Raw genomic sequence first — 12,208 nt, 5'->3', positions numbered from 1 at the left:
AAGGGTCGAAAGGATAACAATAGCAATGTCTCTGAACGAGCTCTGAATAAGGCAACCAGTATGCTGGGTGGAAAAAAACAATCTGAGGGACCTCGACGCGTGAGGGATTTTGGGTACACTACACGTCACGTAGGAGTAGTGTTACAGGCACGCCCATGTCGACGTCCCCTTTCGATTCTCGAAAGACAAGAGGCAATACTCTGCGGTTACCACTGGATGTCGGAATATATGCACAGCATTTGATTCTAAGCAGATGAACAAGCATCAGAAGCAAAATTACCCAGAAAAAGAGAGATTCATTCCAAATGTATTTATCGGTTTCCTAGTCACAAAATATGTGCAGCATACATAAATTGTCGTCTTTACCATTATCCCGCCCTAGAGCGGGTAGATACTTTGAATTTAGAAGCCGGTCCATGTTACATTGTAGATTATGTGAGGTTACGTCCATTCAATAAACTTTGGAGCACTTGGTCTTGGACTGTATTCAGCTAGAGGCAACTAGAACTAAATACTTCAGCTTAGTAGTCCTCAATGATTGTAAATACTGGGAGGGGATTTTGTGGACCCGTTTGATGTGGGGTGGCAGTATTTCGCTTATAACAGCACTACACAGCTTTCTGGAGGAGCTGTTCAGGAATAGACAAAAATTAGCCATGGAATATGAATTTGTTACAACGTAAACATTTGTTTCTTCACAAAATAGGAACTATTGAGTGCATTTATAGTATTTACTATATTCTGTTGATTTCTTTCTTTTTTTTTTCTTCGATTCATTAGATCATTGGATTTGTTTCGTTTTCTCTTTTCTGTAATGTTGGCATGCGAAAGGCTTGTCTAATAAAAAACTAATAACAAAATAAATATGTAACCTGTGCACCATTTTCACCAAAGTACTCGTGTTGGCAACATTATCCAAATTATCCCCAACATTAACCAAACCATGAAAAGAAATTCAACTGGACAGTCTCCTGGAATAACTTGAAGCATTCAAACCTTATCACACAATCAAAACCCAGAACATCTGATGAACAACTCAACAACATCACCAATGTGATAAACACCATCCTAGATAGCACAGCATTCAGGATCCCACAGAAGAAACAAGTCACCAACTGGTTTACTCCCAGGCTTTAACACATCAAAAAGAAAAACAAAAGCTCAAGAGAATCTGGAGAATAAACTATCTCTCTACAGATACATTGGCCTACCGTTAACAGTTACAGTTCTGTAGAGTGAAAAACTATCAAAGCAATACAAATTATTAATATTCAATCAAATCAACAAAACAGCATAAGAGAGAATGCAATTCCTACACCACTACTCTGGTACTCCATTGTGATACAAAGGACCAACCACACTTTACCCTACTATAGATATCAACAGAACCTTCAACCGAAATATAAATAGCCTTTTGTCCATTCTCCATCCATCACTTCCTCTCCACTGTCAACTCTGGCAAGCCAGCAGGATGATCCATGCCCCCCCCTCAATATCTACAAAATCATAACTAAGCAACATGGACTAGCACCAGCCATTTTATGTTTGAAATGTGTTTACTGAGTTTTGAAATAAACACATCATCAACAGTTAAACCTGCATTCCCTCCCCCTCCCCTTCCCTCTTCCAACCCCCTCCCACATATCCTCCCTTCCTATTCCACCTCAGAAATGTCACGATATCTTGTGCTCATCGCACGTGAAATAAACACTTCATTAACAGTTGAACCTGCATTCCCGCTCCCTCCCCTTCCCTCTTCCTCCCCCTCCCACATACCTTCCCGCTCCCATTCCAACTCAGAAATTGCCCAATATCTTGTGTTAATTGTCTCCTGGGGGTTATTTCTATATTTCTGGTCCATCAAGTTCTTAAATTCATACCTGGTCCATATCACACCTTATATCAGTGTTCATCCGCTCCTTCTTTCATGGGGGAAGATCATCTGGTGATGTTTAGAGGTCAACGTTGAGAGTGCCCAACCACAGTTCCAGGGCATCAGAGTCCTCCTCCTTTCTCTGATCTCATACTATTGCCTTTTCCGCAGTGGCCTATTTCAATATGTCTTGGGACCATTGCTGCAGCAGGGGTCCTAAAGGGTTGTTCCATGAGATAGCCATGCAGCACTTTGTTAGGACCAGTAGGAAGGCCGCTATTTTGTTTGTGCATTTTCTTTCTTCCTTTTTTTACCCGAGGCATGCATTCCAAATGTCTCCCCAGTAGGTCATTGATGTCATCAATCACAGCCTGCCAATAACGTTCAATGCGTGGGCATACCCAAACCATGAGCCAGAAATCTGCGGAATCGCCCTTGTATATTGGGGACGTGTGTGGGGCCTTTGTGCCCATCATGTGCATCTTTTGTGTTGTTATATATACTCAGTGTGTGATGTTAAATTGCATCAGTTTAAAGCGTGTATTATGTGAAACCTTCGGGACACTGGCACACAGTTTGGCCCACGGATTTCCCTTCCAGTGATATTCCCAAATCCCATTCCCATTTCTCTTTCACTTTCAGGGGGGGCATGGCGTGACACTATCTTGGAGCGCTGCATATAATCTTGTGACTGCGTTTCCCTCTGCCCCCTTCGTAAGAATGGTGTGAAAGACTGGTATGGCATCCAACTTGCTAGCTAGGGTCCTAGTCAACCTTGCAAAGTTTAAAAATTGCCCTTCAAACATGTGGAATATTTGTGCCCAGGCCGAGAACGGCATTAGGATTCCTCCCTCAAACACATCCCCCAGTGTGTTGAGCTTCACATTTGCACCTCTATATGAGACAATGTCGTTCAAAACTCTCGCAATTTCAGGATCTGCTCTCAGCGGTATGTCTGGGCTGTATCCCTCCCCCAATTTCAGCTTGACGCACGCTCGCCTCCATACTTGTGCACCACCGTCGTGATGCATGTTGTCTGAAGTCTCCCTGTGTTCCCCTATAACATCTCCATCTCTGTATAATGCTTCTTGCTCTTACCCATTAAAAATCGGTCCGATCCTCCTACCTGTGTGTCCCATTTGGCTGCATGTTGTGGCTTAGAGGCTATATAATATAATTTGAAATCAGGCAGGGAAAGTCCTTGATCCGAGTGTGTCCTACGCAGTGTGGCTAGGGATGCCCTACTCCTTCCCCCGGCCCATAAGAACTCTGATATCGTACTATCCAGTTTCTTGAAGAAGGGGGTCTAATCAGGTATGGTATGTTAGTGAATATGTATAGTAGTCAGGGCAGAATGACCATCTTGCAAATCGCTATTTTCCCCAGGAGTGAAAGGGGCAGTTTTCTCCAGAATGTAATCCTGTCTTCTAAGTCCGTAATCGCCCTGCCCACGTTATATTGGAATGTGTCTGCAGCGTTGTGGTGTACTTGTATGTCCAGGTACAATGTCTCCCATAGTATTCCCACCTGTGGCAGGTTTGCTTGCACTTTCTCTTTCAAGGAGCCCAGGGGGAAAGCAACCGATTTGACTCTATTGATATGGAATCCAGATAGCCTTCATACATTGGTCATTAATTCCAGCATGTGAGGAATCTGCACACTTGGATTGTGGACGTAAAGAACATTGCCTGCATATAAGGAGATGAACTTGCTCATTCACCATGATTTATGCGCCATGAAAATTGGTCCTGAAGATGTTTGCAGGGGTTCCAGTGTTAAGGCTAAAAAGATAGGGGAGAGCGGATAGCCCTGCCATGTGCCTCTTTCCAACTGCCACTTGGGGAAGATTTCGCTACCCGTTTTCACCCTATCTAGGGGGCTCTGGTACATTAGCCGTATGCATTGCTGCATGATCAGGCCGATCCCTAGTCTGGCTAGTATCTGAAAGAGCCACTCCCAATCCACTGAATCACACACTTTGACTCCCACCCTCTCCATAATATGATGTAGACGCCTCAGATTCATCATTGTGTTCCTTGCTTTCTACGAATCCACATTGATCGTGGTTTACCAGCCCGCTATGTGCTTCGCTAGCACAACCTTGCCCAGGATCTTCCCATCTATTTTGAGCAAGGAGATGGGATGATATGACTCGCATCTGTGTGGGTCTTTCCCTGGTTTGCACCACTATTATTGCTTCCTGCATGGATTCCGTAAATATTCCCTTCTGAAAGGCTTTATCGTAGAGTATCTTCAATTTGGTTCCATGTGAAAACTGTTATACGGAACACTGATCTACCGAGTAGATTTTACTGAGAAAAAATAAATTGGTAGTTTTGTTTTTTGTTTTTGGGGCGGTCCCCCCTAACCTCTTGTTTTTTTCCTGGTTGAATCCCAACCCCAATCACCTTTCTACCTGTTTCACCCCTTTGCCTCAAAACCCTATCTATTTAAAAAAAAAAAATGTTTGGTAATATCTATTCGGTATTACAGTGTTCGGTAAAACTAATACAGTAATATCACTGGATACCATTCAATTTGGGGACCAGGAGATCCGCATAGGCTGTGTAAAATCTATAGAGAGGCCATCCCCTCCTGGCATATTTACTGTCCCCAAAGAGTCGATTTACACCCTTATCTCCCTTGTCTGTCATTGGGCCCTCCAACTCCTTTGCTACTATGGCCGTCAGGTGGGCTTGGTGAACAATATCCATCATAACCTCCATATCCGGTGAGCCCCTGTGTATATAAACCTGTGTAGTATTCCTGTAATACCTTATTAATGCCTGCTTGTGTTGTAATCACCTACCTCTCATCCATTACAATTTGAGTAACTGTGTCCTTTGTGTTCTCCCGCCTAAGAAGCCAGGTCAGTAACTGTCCTGCTTTATCCCCCTCCCCATGGATCCGTTGAACATACTGGGTATAATCTTGATTCCCCAACTGTTCCTGTGCCTCGGCTCTTAACTCCCTTTCTCGCAGGAGCCGTTGGCTAGGTCCCCTTCCAATTTTTGTATTTTGGTTTCTGAGTCTCTTGTGTGGGATAGGAGCTCAATCCTCACTGCATGGGTGGTAGCTATCCATTTCCCCCGAATAGTGACGTTAAATGCATCCCACATTACTCCGTAGTCCTCAACCGACTTTTCGTTGAGGGCAAAATATTCTACAATGGCTTATCGTATGTCCTCTGTGTAAATATCATCCCTAAGGGCCTGCACTTTGAGCCTCCATGAGGTTATCTCCCCTCGTCTCTTCCCCCATATCAATGTGGTGTGCAGAGGGGCATGGTCTGAGAGTGTTTTCCCCAAGTAGACGGTTTCCCCTACTCTGTGAAGTGGTCTTTACTCACTAAAAGGAGATCTATGCAGGAGTATGTGCCATGGGGATGAGAATAGAAGGAGTAGCTCCGCTCCTCCCCTCTTTGTTCTCGGCACAAATCTATCAGATCTAGGTCCGATATGGTTTTTAGCAGGGACTTCAATACCATTGGGTTATGTGATGCACCTGGCCCTGACCTATCAAGCTGTGGGTGTGGCAGGAAATTGAAGTCCCCTCCCCCATACCGTCTCCCTGTACATATGACCCCCCCCAGCAACTTTGCCATCTCCACGAATTCGTCGTCTTCATTGGGGGCATAAGAGTTTATAATGCGGATCTAGGGGTGCTGTTTGCCTGTTGGACTCTGCTGCATTCTGTCCCTGCTACTAAGCGGAGGAAGGTTGCCTTTGGAGGACTCTAATTCAAATATTGGCTTAATTTTTTGGATCGGTCATAAGCCACGCACCTTTGCCCGCCTAAAAGTATTTAAACAGCTGTGCGTTCACACCAGTGTGTGCAAACCTAGGAGTGCACCTGTGAGTGCTATTTGGCTGTATAGAGTGTCGCGGGCTTGTGGCCCACAATGTTGGTACTTATTTGTGTGTTTGGTCACTATATGTTTGTAAAGCGTTAAGTCTCATTTGTGTTTGTTATTGGGTCAATTAAATTGACCTAATTCATTGCTCTCAACTCACACGCTTTTGGCGGGTGTCACCCGCCTTGTAAAGGGCTGACTCACCCGCCAAGCATCCTGCACGCCCATTCATTCCAATGGGCGTCTCATCCGCCAAAAACAAAATCGGGTGATTTCACCCGCCTTTGCGAGACAAATGGTTGAGAGCTATGCCTAATTGGCATTAAATTGGAAGTGATTGACACCTACAATTATTTGGGTGTCCCGATCAAAAATGCTCCTTGTAAAGATTTGTACTGTATCAATCTTCGATCAAAGGTTCTGAAAAAGTGGCTACTTCTTAGAAATATCATGCATAAGAGAGGGGACAATGATGTCGATGGATTTATAAAAGTCTATACCAAAAATCTCATTCCAAGTATCTTACATGGTTTGCCCGCCGTACCAGAAAGTAAACTGGAGGGCATCGAAAATCTTGAAGCTAAGGTTTTGCGATCAATGCTCGGAGTACCAAAAAGCGTACCAGTAGCGGCCCTCCGTATGGAGCTTGGTATTCCATTTATTAGATCATTGCATATGATACAAAAATGCACACTGTATTTTACGATCATGCTGACCCCGTTGGATGACAACTCGACATATAGCCTCTTGGCGGGAGAATATGATATGATATGGCATTTATAACGCACCTATACACAAGTGTTTCAAGCAAAGATAGTAAGAATTCCTTTTTAATGAACTTGAAAGAAGCTCTTAGTGGATATACTGAGCAGCTAAATGTTAACGTGGATGAAATATTGCTTAACTGTAACAGAATGATGCTCCTGAAAAGAAAACAAGAGATTATGATTGTTGTGTCAACATTGACTCCTTGTCTAGCCTAAAAATGTATGTGTAATACAGTACACAAGCTTTTAAGCAGTGGGCGCCCGATATAATATATTGCCGACATGTGAACATACAGGGCGCTGGACAATGACTCCTATGGAAGAAAGGCTATTTCCCCTATGTCAGGCCAAAGTCGAAACTCTGCGCCATGTCCTCACTCAATTTAGTGAATTGGAGAGGGAGTATGCCAATAGCCATTGTAATTTTGTATCTAATAGTGCACATAGCGAAGATAATCAATTTTGGGCTACCATTATTGCAGCTGAATCCATTGCCATTTCAGAAGCTGCTTATCATGTGTGGAAGAAGGTACATTCTTGGATTTCTTCTTAGAATGTGTAGGCTGTTTTGATTTTAGACAATTGCCTTTCTCTCGTGCCTTCAGGGGCACCAAATTGGCTTATTGATCATGAATAGGTGGAAAGTGATACATTTGTAAATGTACTGATTTTTAAATTGATTTTACATTGATCTTAATGAATTGCTCAATGTACTCATAATTATAATTCAAATTTACTTCTAAATGTTGTTTATTTTATCGTCATTGTATTTAATAATGATGATTCGTTTTTTATCAATTGTGTTAAGTTTTGTTTGAGCCATAGACACAAATATATTTTGTTAAAAAAGAATATTGGGTCAATATACTGAACCCTTGTATGCCGATGGTCGCAATTAAATACCAATTACGCAGTGCCATAAAAATGGCTTGCAATAAGGGCTGTACCTCTGCTAAGACTAATAAAATCATTAGTAACTAAAATACATATACCAACATATACCAAGAGTAAGAACAATTCCAAGATCGAAATCATAGGGGCTTATGTTGAAGTGGGTGAGGCCAAATGTGACAAAAGGGGTGAGCCGCATATTTCTATAATTCTAAAGGTAAAATTAGTGCTTATCCCATACAGGTTTCTTCTGAGCCCTCATCATCGATCCAAGAGATATTGACTAATGGCTCACATTCTACTGAGATACTGGTCACAGAAAGTCTTAGTTACTTACCTGTAACTGTATTTCTCCAGCATTGGTATCTTTTATAGATTCACATGCTTGAATATTCCCCGTCGTCAGACTGGGAATCCTCGGTGATAAATTTAATAATACATTTTTTTTTTTTTTAAATATATATACATTGCTACTTAGCAGTGCATGTACATAGCCCATTATGGCCTATGAGCCATTTCATTGTGTAGTCTCTCCACCTCACTTTGGTCCTTTATGGCCCCAGCCAATGAGGTGGCATGGCTTAAGCTCCGCCCCCGGCAGCCATCTTCAGATTTTGAACCGTATAGATTACAGTATGATGGATGCCGAGCATAGGAGCAGCCTCTCAGGGGAGGCGGGCGGGCGCATGTGAATCTATGAAAGATACCAATGCTGGAGAAATACAGTTACAGGTAAGTAACTAAGACTTCTCCAGCATTGGATCTTTCATAGATTCAGATGCTTGAATAGAATACAAAGCAGTTAAAACATGCCACCATTATATACATATATGCATAAATACAGAAAACATATTTCTGATCAAACCTTTACCATGCAGCAACACAACGGTTATCTACTTCGGGAAAGGTGGGAAAGGAGGCTGGTCCTACCTTATACAAAAAGATGGCGGAGCACTGCCTGTCCAACTGCAGCTTCTTGGTTGGTGTCTTCAGTCAGGCAGTAGTGTTTTTCGCGAAGGTATGCAGAGTGCTCCACGTGGCGGCTCTGCATATGTCCTTCAAGGCCACCCCTGCGTGGAATGCTGTTGACGCCGCCCTTCCTCTGGTGGAGTGCGCAGACGGCGGTCTAGTTAAAGGGTCGCCTTTCAATTGATGGCAGTGGGTGATGCAGGACGATACCCAGCGTGCCAGACTTTGTTTAGATATATGCTGACCCTTGGTACGGCCAGAGAAAGAAATGAATAGCCGGTTTGAGGAGCGGAACTCCTTGGTTCTTTGCAAGTAAAACTTCAACACACTAGCAACGTCTAGAGAATGTAAAGTTCTTTCCGCTTCAGAAGCGTGATTCTGGAAGAAGGTTGGTAACACAATGCGCTCAGTGAACGACATCTCCGAAAGTACCTTGGGGAGGAACTTCGGGTGAGGCCTTAAGATGACGCGGTCCTTCTGGAACAAAGTAAACGGGGGTTCGGAAGACAAAGCTTGTAACTCACTGATCCTTCTGGCTGATGTGATGGCTATCAGGAAAGATGTCTTCCAGGACAAGAATTTCATTTCGCATCTGTGTATAGGTTCGAAGGGAGTTGCATGAGGGCTGTTAAGACGGTGTTGAGGCTCCAGTCCGGAACTGGTGTAGGTGTAGGCGGATAAGTACGCATCAGTCCTTTCAGGAAGATTTTAACCGCTGGTAAGGAAAGTAAGGTTTGCGTCTCCGCGGTTACTGTGTAAGCCGCAATGGCTGACAGATGGACCTTGATAGATGACAGTGAGAGCCCTGACTTAGCCAGGTGTAACAAGTAGGGCAGAATCTGATCAACCGAGGCCGTGAGGGGATCGATTGCAGAGGTCTCGCACCATTTGGAAAACCTGGTCCATTTCCTGGTGTAGGTGACTTGTGTGGACGGGGCTCTAGCGGCCCTGATGATATCCCAGCATTCTGATGGTAACTTTAGGTGCATCAGTTTGCGCTGCTCAGGAACCATGCTTTGAGAGACAGGCTCCTCGGGTCGTGGTGGAGGACCTTGCGGTTCTGTTGTGTCAGTAGATATTGATGTGTCTTGAGACGAATCGGGGGTTGACAGGATAGGTGCTTCAGAGTCGGGTACCAGACTTGCCGTGCCCAATACGGTGCGATTAGAATCAAAGAACAATTCTGTTCTTTTACCCTGAGAAGTACCCTCGACATGAGGGGAATGGGTGGAAAGGCATAGAGGAACTTCCCCGACCAATTCACTGAGAACGCGTCTCCCAGTGATTGGTGCTCCGGGTATCTTGAAGCAAATCTCTTGCATTTTTTGTTGTTCCTGGTGGCAAAAAGGTTGATCTGCGGATGGCCCCATAAGGCAAAAATCTGTTGGGTTTCTTTTTCGTCCAGCTCCCACTCATGGGACGCTGTGTAGTCTCTGCTTAGTCTCTCCGCTAGGACATTGTCCACTCCCGGAAGATGCTCTGCTCTGATCTGCACTCCGTAGTGCAAGGCCCATGCCCAAAGCTGTTGGGCTTCTTGCGACAGGATCTGTGACCTCGTGCCTCCTTGCTTGTTTGTATAGTGCATGGAGGTCGTGTTGTCTGTCTGGACTGTAAGAACTTGACCAGCTATCACCGGTAGGAAAGCTTTCAGTGCCAACCTTATGGCCCTGAGCTCTAACACGTTGATGTGGAGCTGGGACTCTTGTGTCGACCAAGAGCCCTTGGTTTGGAGGTCCGCAAGATGAGCGCCCCAGCCTGATAAGGAAGCGTCCGTCCTCAGCAGAAGGGTCGATGTCGGTGCTTGAAACGGCATCCCCTGCAGAAGATTCCTCGGAACATTCCACCATCGAAGGGCCTTGTGCAAAGCCGATGGAATCTGGACAATGTCTTCCCAGCATCCTGAAGCTTGTTTCCATTGGTGGTCCAGAGCTTCCTGAATCGGTCTCATGCGAAGCCTGCAGTTCGGTATGAGGAATATGCATGATGACATCATGCCCAATAGGGATTTGTAAGAGCGTACGGATGTTGTCTCTTTCTGTAGGAAGTTCGAAGTTAAGCGTAGAATTGCTGCTATTCTTTCTGACGATGGCCTCACTCTGGGAATGCTGGTATCGAGTTCGGCTCCCAGGAAGAGAGCTACCTTGTTGGGAACGGGGCAGGACTTCGTCTGGTTTATGGAGAAACCTAACTCTTTTAGGAGGTTGACAGTCCTCGAGACTGCCGAGCAAGCCTTTGCAGCGGAGCTTGCCTTTATCAGCCAATCGTCCAGGTATGGAAAAACGTCCGTTCCTGCCCTCCTGAGACTTGCCGCTACCGGCGCCAAGCATTTTGTGAAAACTCTCGGAGCCGATTTTAGTCCGAACGGGAGCACTTGAAACTGAAAGTGAAGCTCTCCCACCGTGAACCTGAGGAACTGCCTGTGCGCTGGATGGATCGGTATATGGAAGTATGCGTCCTCCAAGTCTAAAGTGGCTAAGAAGTCGTGCTTGTTTAACCAAGGTAGCACCCCTTGTAAAGCTACCATCTTGAATGTTATGCGCTTGATAAATTTGTTGAGTGCCCTCAGGTCCAAGATGGGTCTCCATTGACCGTTTTTCTTTCTGACGAGAAAGAATCGGGAGTAGAAACCTTTTCCCCTCTGACAATAGGGTACTGGTTCTACTGCTGCCTTCTAGAGCAGTTTTTGCAATTCGGACATGACCTGTCTTAGCATATGCACTCTGCGAGATGTTGGAGGCAGGGAAGGAGGTTGGTCCAGAAATTCTAAGGTGTGACCCTTTCGGATAACCTGCAACACCCATTTGTCCGATGTAATTGATTGCCAGCGCTGGAATAACTGGCTCACCCTTCCCCCCACCGGGGTGTGGTGAGGAGGGGGAAAAGATTGGTCGTCAGTTTTGCTTGCCTTGTGATTTCCCTTGGGTGGAGCCACGTCTGCCTCTATGGGCGTATCTGTTGGATGACTGATATTTATTGTCTTGGTACGTGCCGCCTTGTGCTTTTTGACCATACGAGGAACGACCGTATCCTCTGAACCTGGAAGATGAGCCTCTAAAGGGAGGAAAAGACCTATGGTCCTTAATTTTGTCCTTTAAAGAACTGATGGCTCTGGCTGTGTCCATGTCTGTCTTGATTCCCTTCAAATGGTTGTCTATCTTCTTTCCAAAGAGATCTTGTCCATCAAACGGCATGTCTAATATCTGCGCCTGGACTTCAGGTCCAAAGTTAGTAGCCTTCATCCAGGCCTGCCTTCTGAGCACTGTGCCGTGCGCCATCTGCCTGAAGCCTGATTCGGCCACATCAACCGCTGCGTCGATCATGTGATCCGATGTAGCTTCACCATCCGCGATTATCGATTTTGCCTCCTCCTGGAGCTCTGGTGGTAATTGCTCCGCCAATTTAGACATGCGGAGCCAGAGCTCGCGATCGAACCTAGCGGTCATGGCCAGCGCATTGCCCGCTCTGATAGTAAGCGATGCAGAAGATGATACTTTCCTGCCCATGGCTTCCAGTTTACGTCCGTCCTTATCCGGTGGTGCCGACAACGGTGAGGAGGGGTTGGCGAGTTTCTTTCTGGCTGCCACTGTAATAACCGAGTCTGGTTTCGTATGACCTCTCAAACAAAGCGGTGCCGAATCGAGGGCTTTGTATTTCTTTTCTGGCCTGGACACTAGCGCCGGAGTCGATAAGGGCGTGGCTAGGATCTTGGATCCGGAATCCCAGATGGTATCGAGGAGGGGAATTTTGGTCACTGTCCTCCTTCGTTTGTCCCTGTGCTCATAGAGCACTGATTTCTTTTCCTCAGAAGAAACCTGAATTTTAAACAATTCTGCGGCTTTACCTATAATAGTGTGG

At 45.2% G+C, this 12,208-nt stretch overlaps 1 protein-coding gene across 2 annotated transcripts in view; it reads right to left on the bottom strand.

The window, feature by feature from the left end:
* Positions 1-12,208, bottom strand: part of UNC13D (unc-13 homolog D) — a 2,023,528-nt gene that overhangs the window by 1,096,988 nt on the left and 914,332 nt on the right. The window lies entirely within an intron of this gene.

This window comes from Ambystoma mexicanum, chromosome 3q (genome assembly GCF_040938575.1).
Source record: "Ambystoma mexicanum isolate Mex_15411 chromosome 3q, UKY_AmexF1_1, whole genome shotgun sequence".
Taxonomy (NCBI): domain Eukaryota; kingdom Metazoa; phylum Chordata; class Amphibia; order Caudata; family Ambystomatidae; genus Ambystoma; species Ambystoma mexicanum.
The sequence above is the reverse complement of the archived record's forward strand: the minus strand, read 5'-3'. Positions and strand labels throughout refer to the sequence as shown.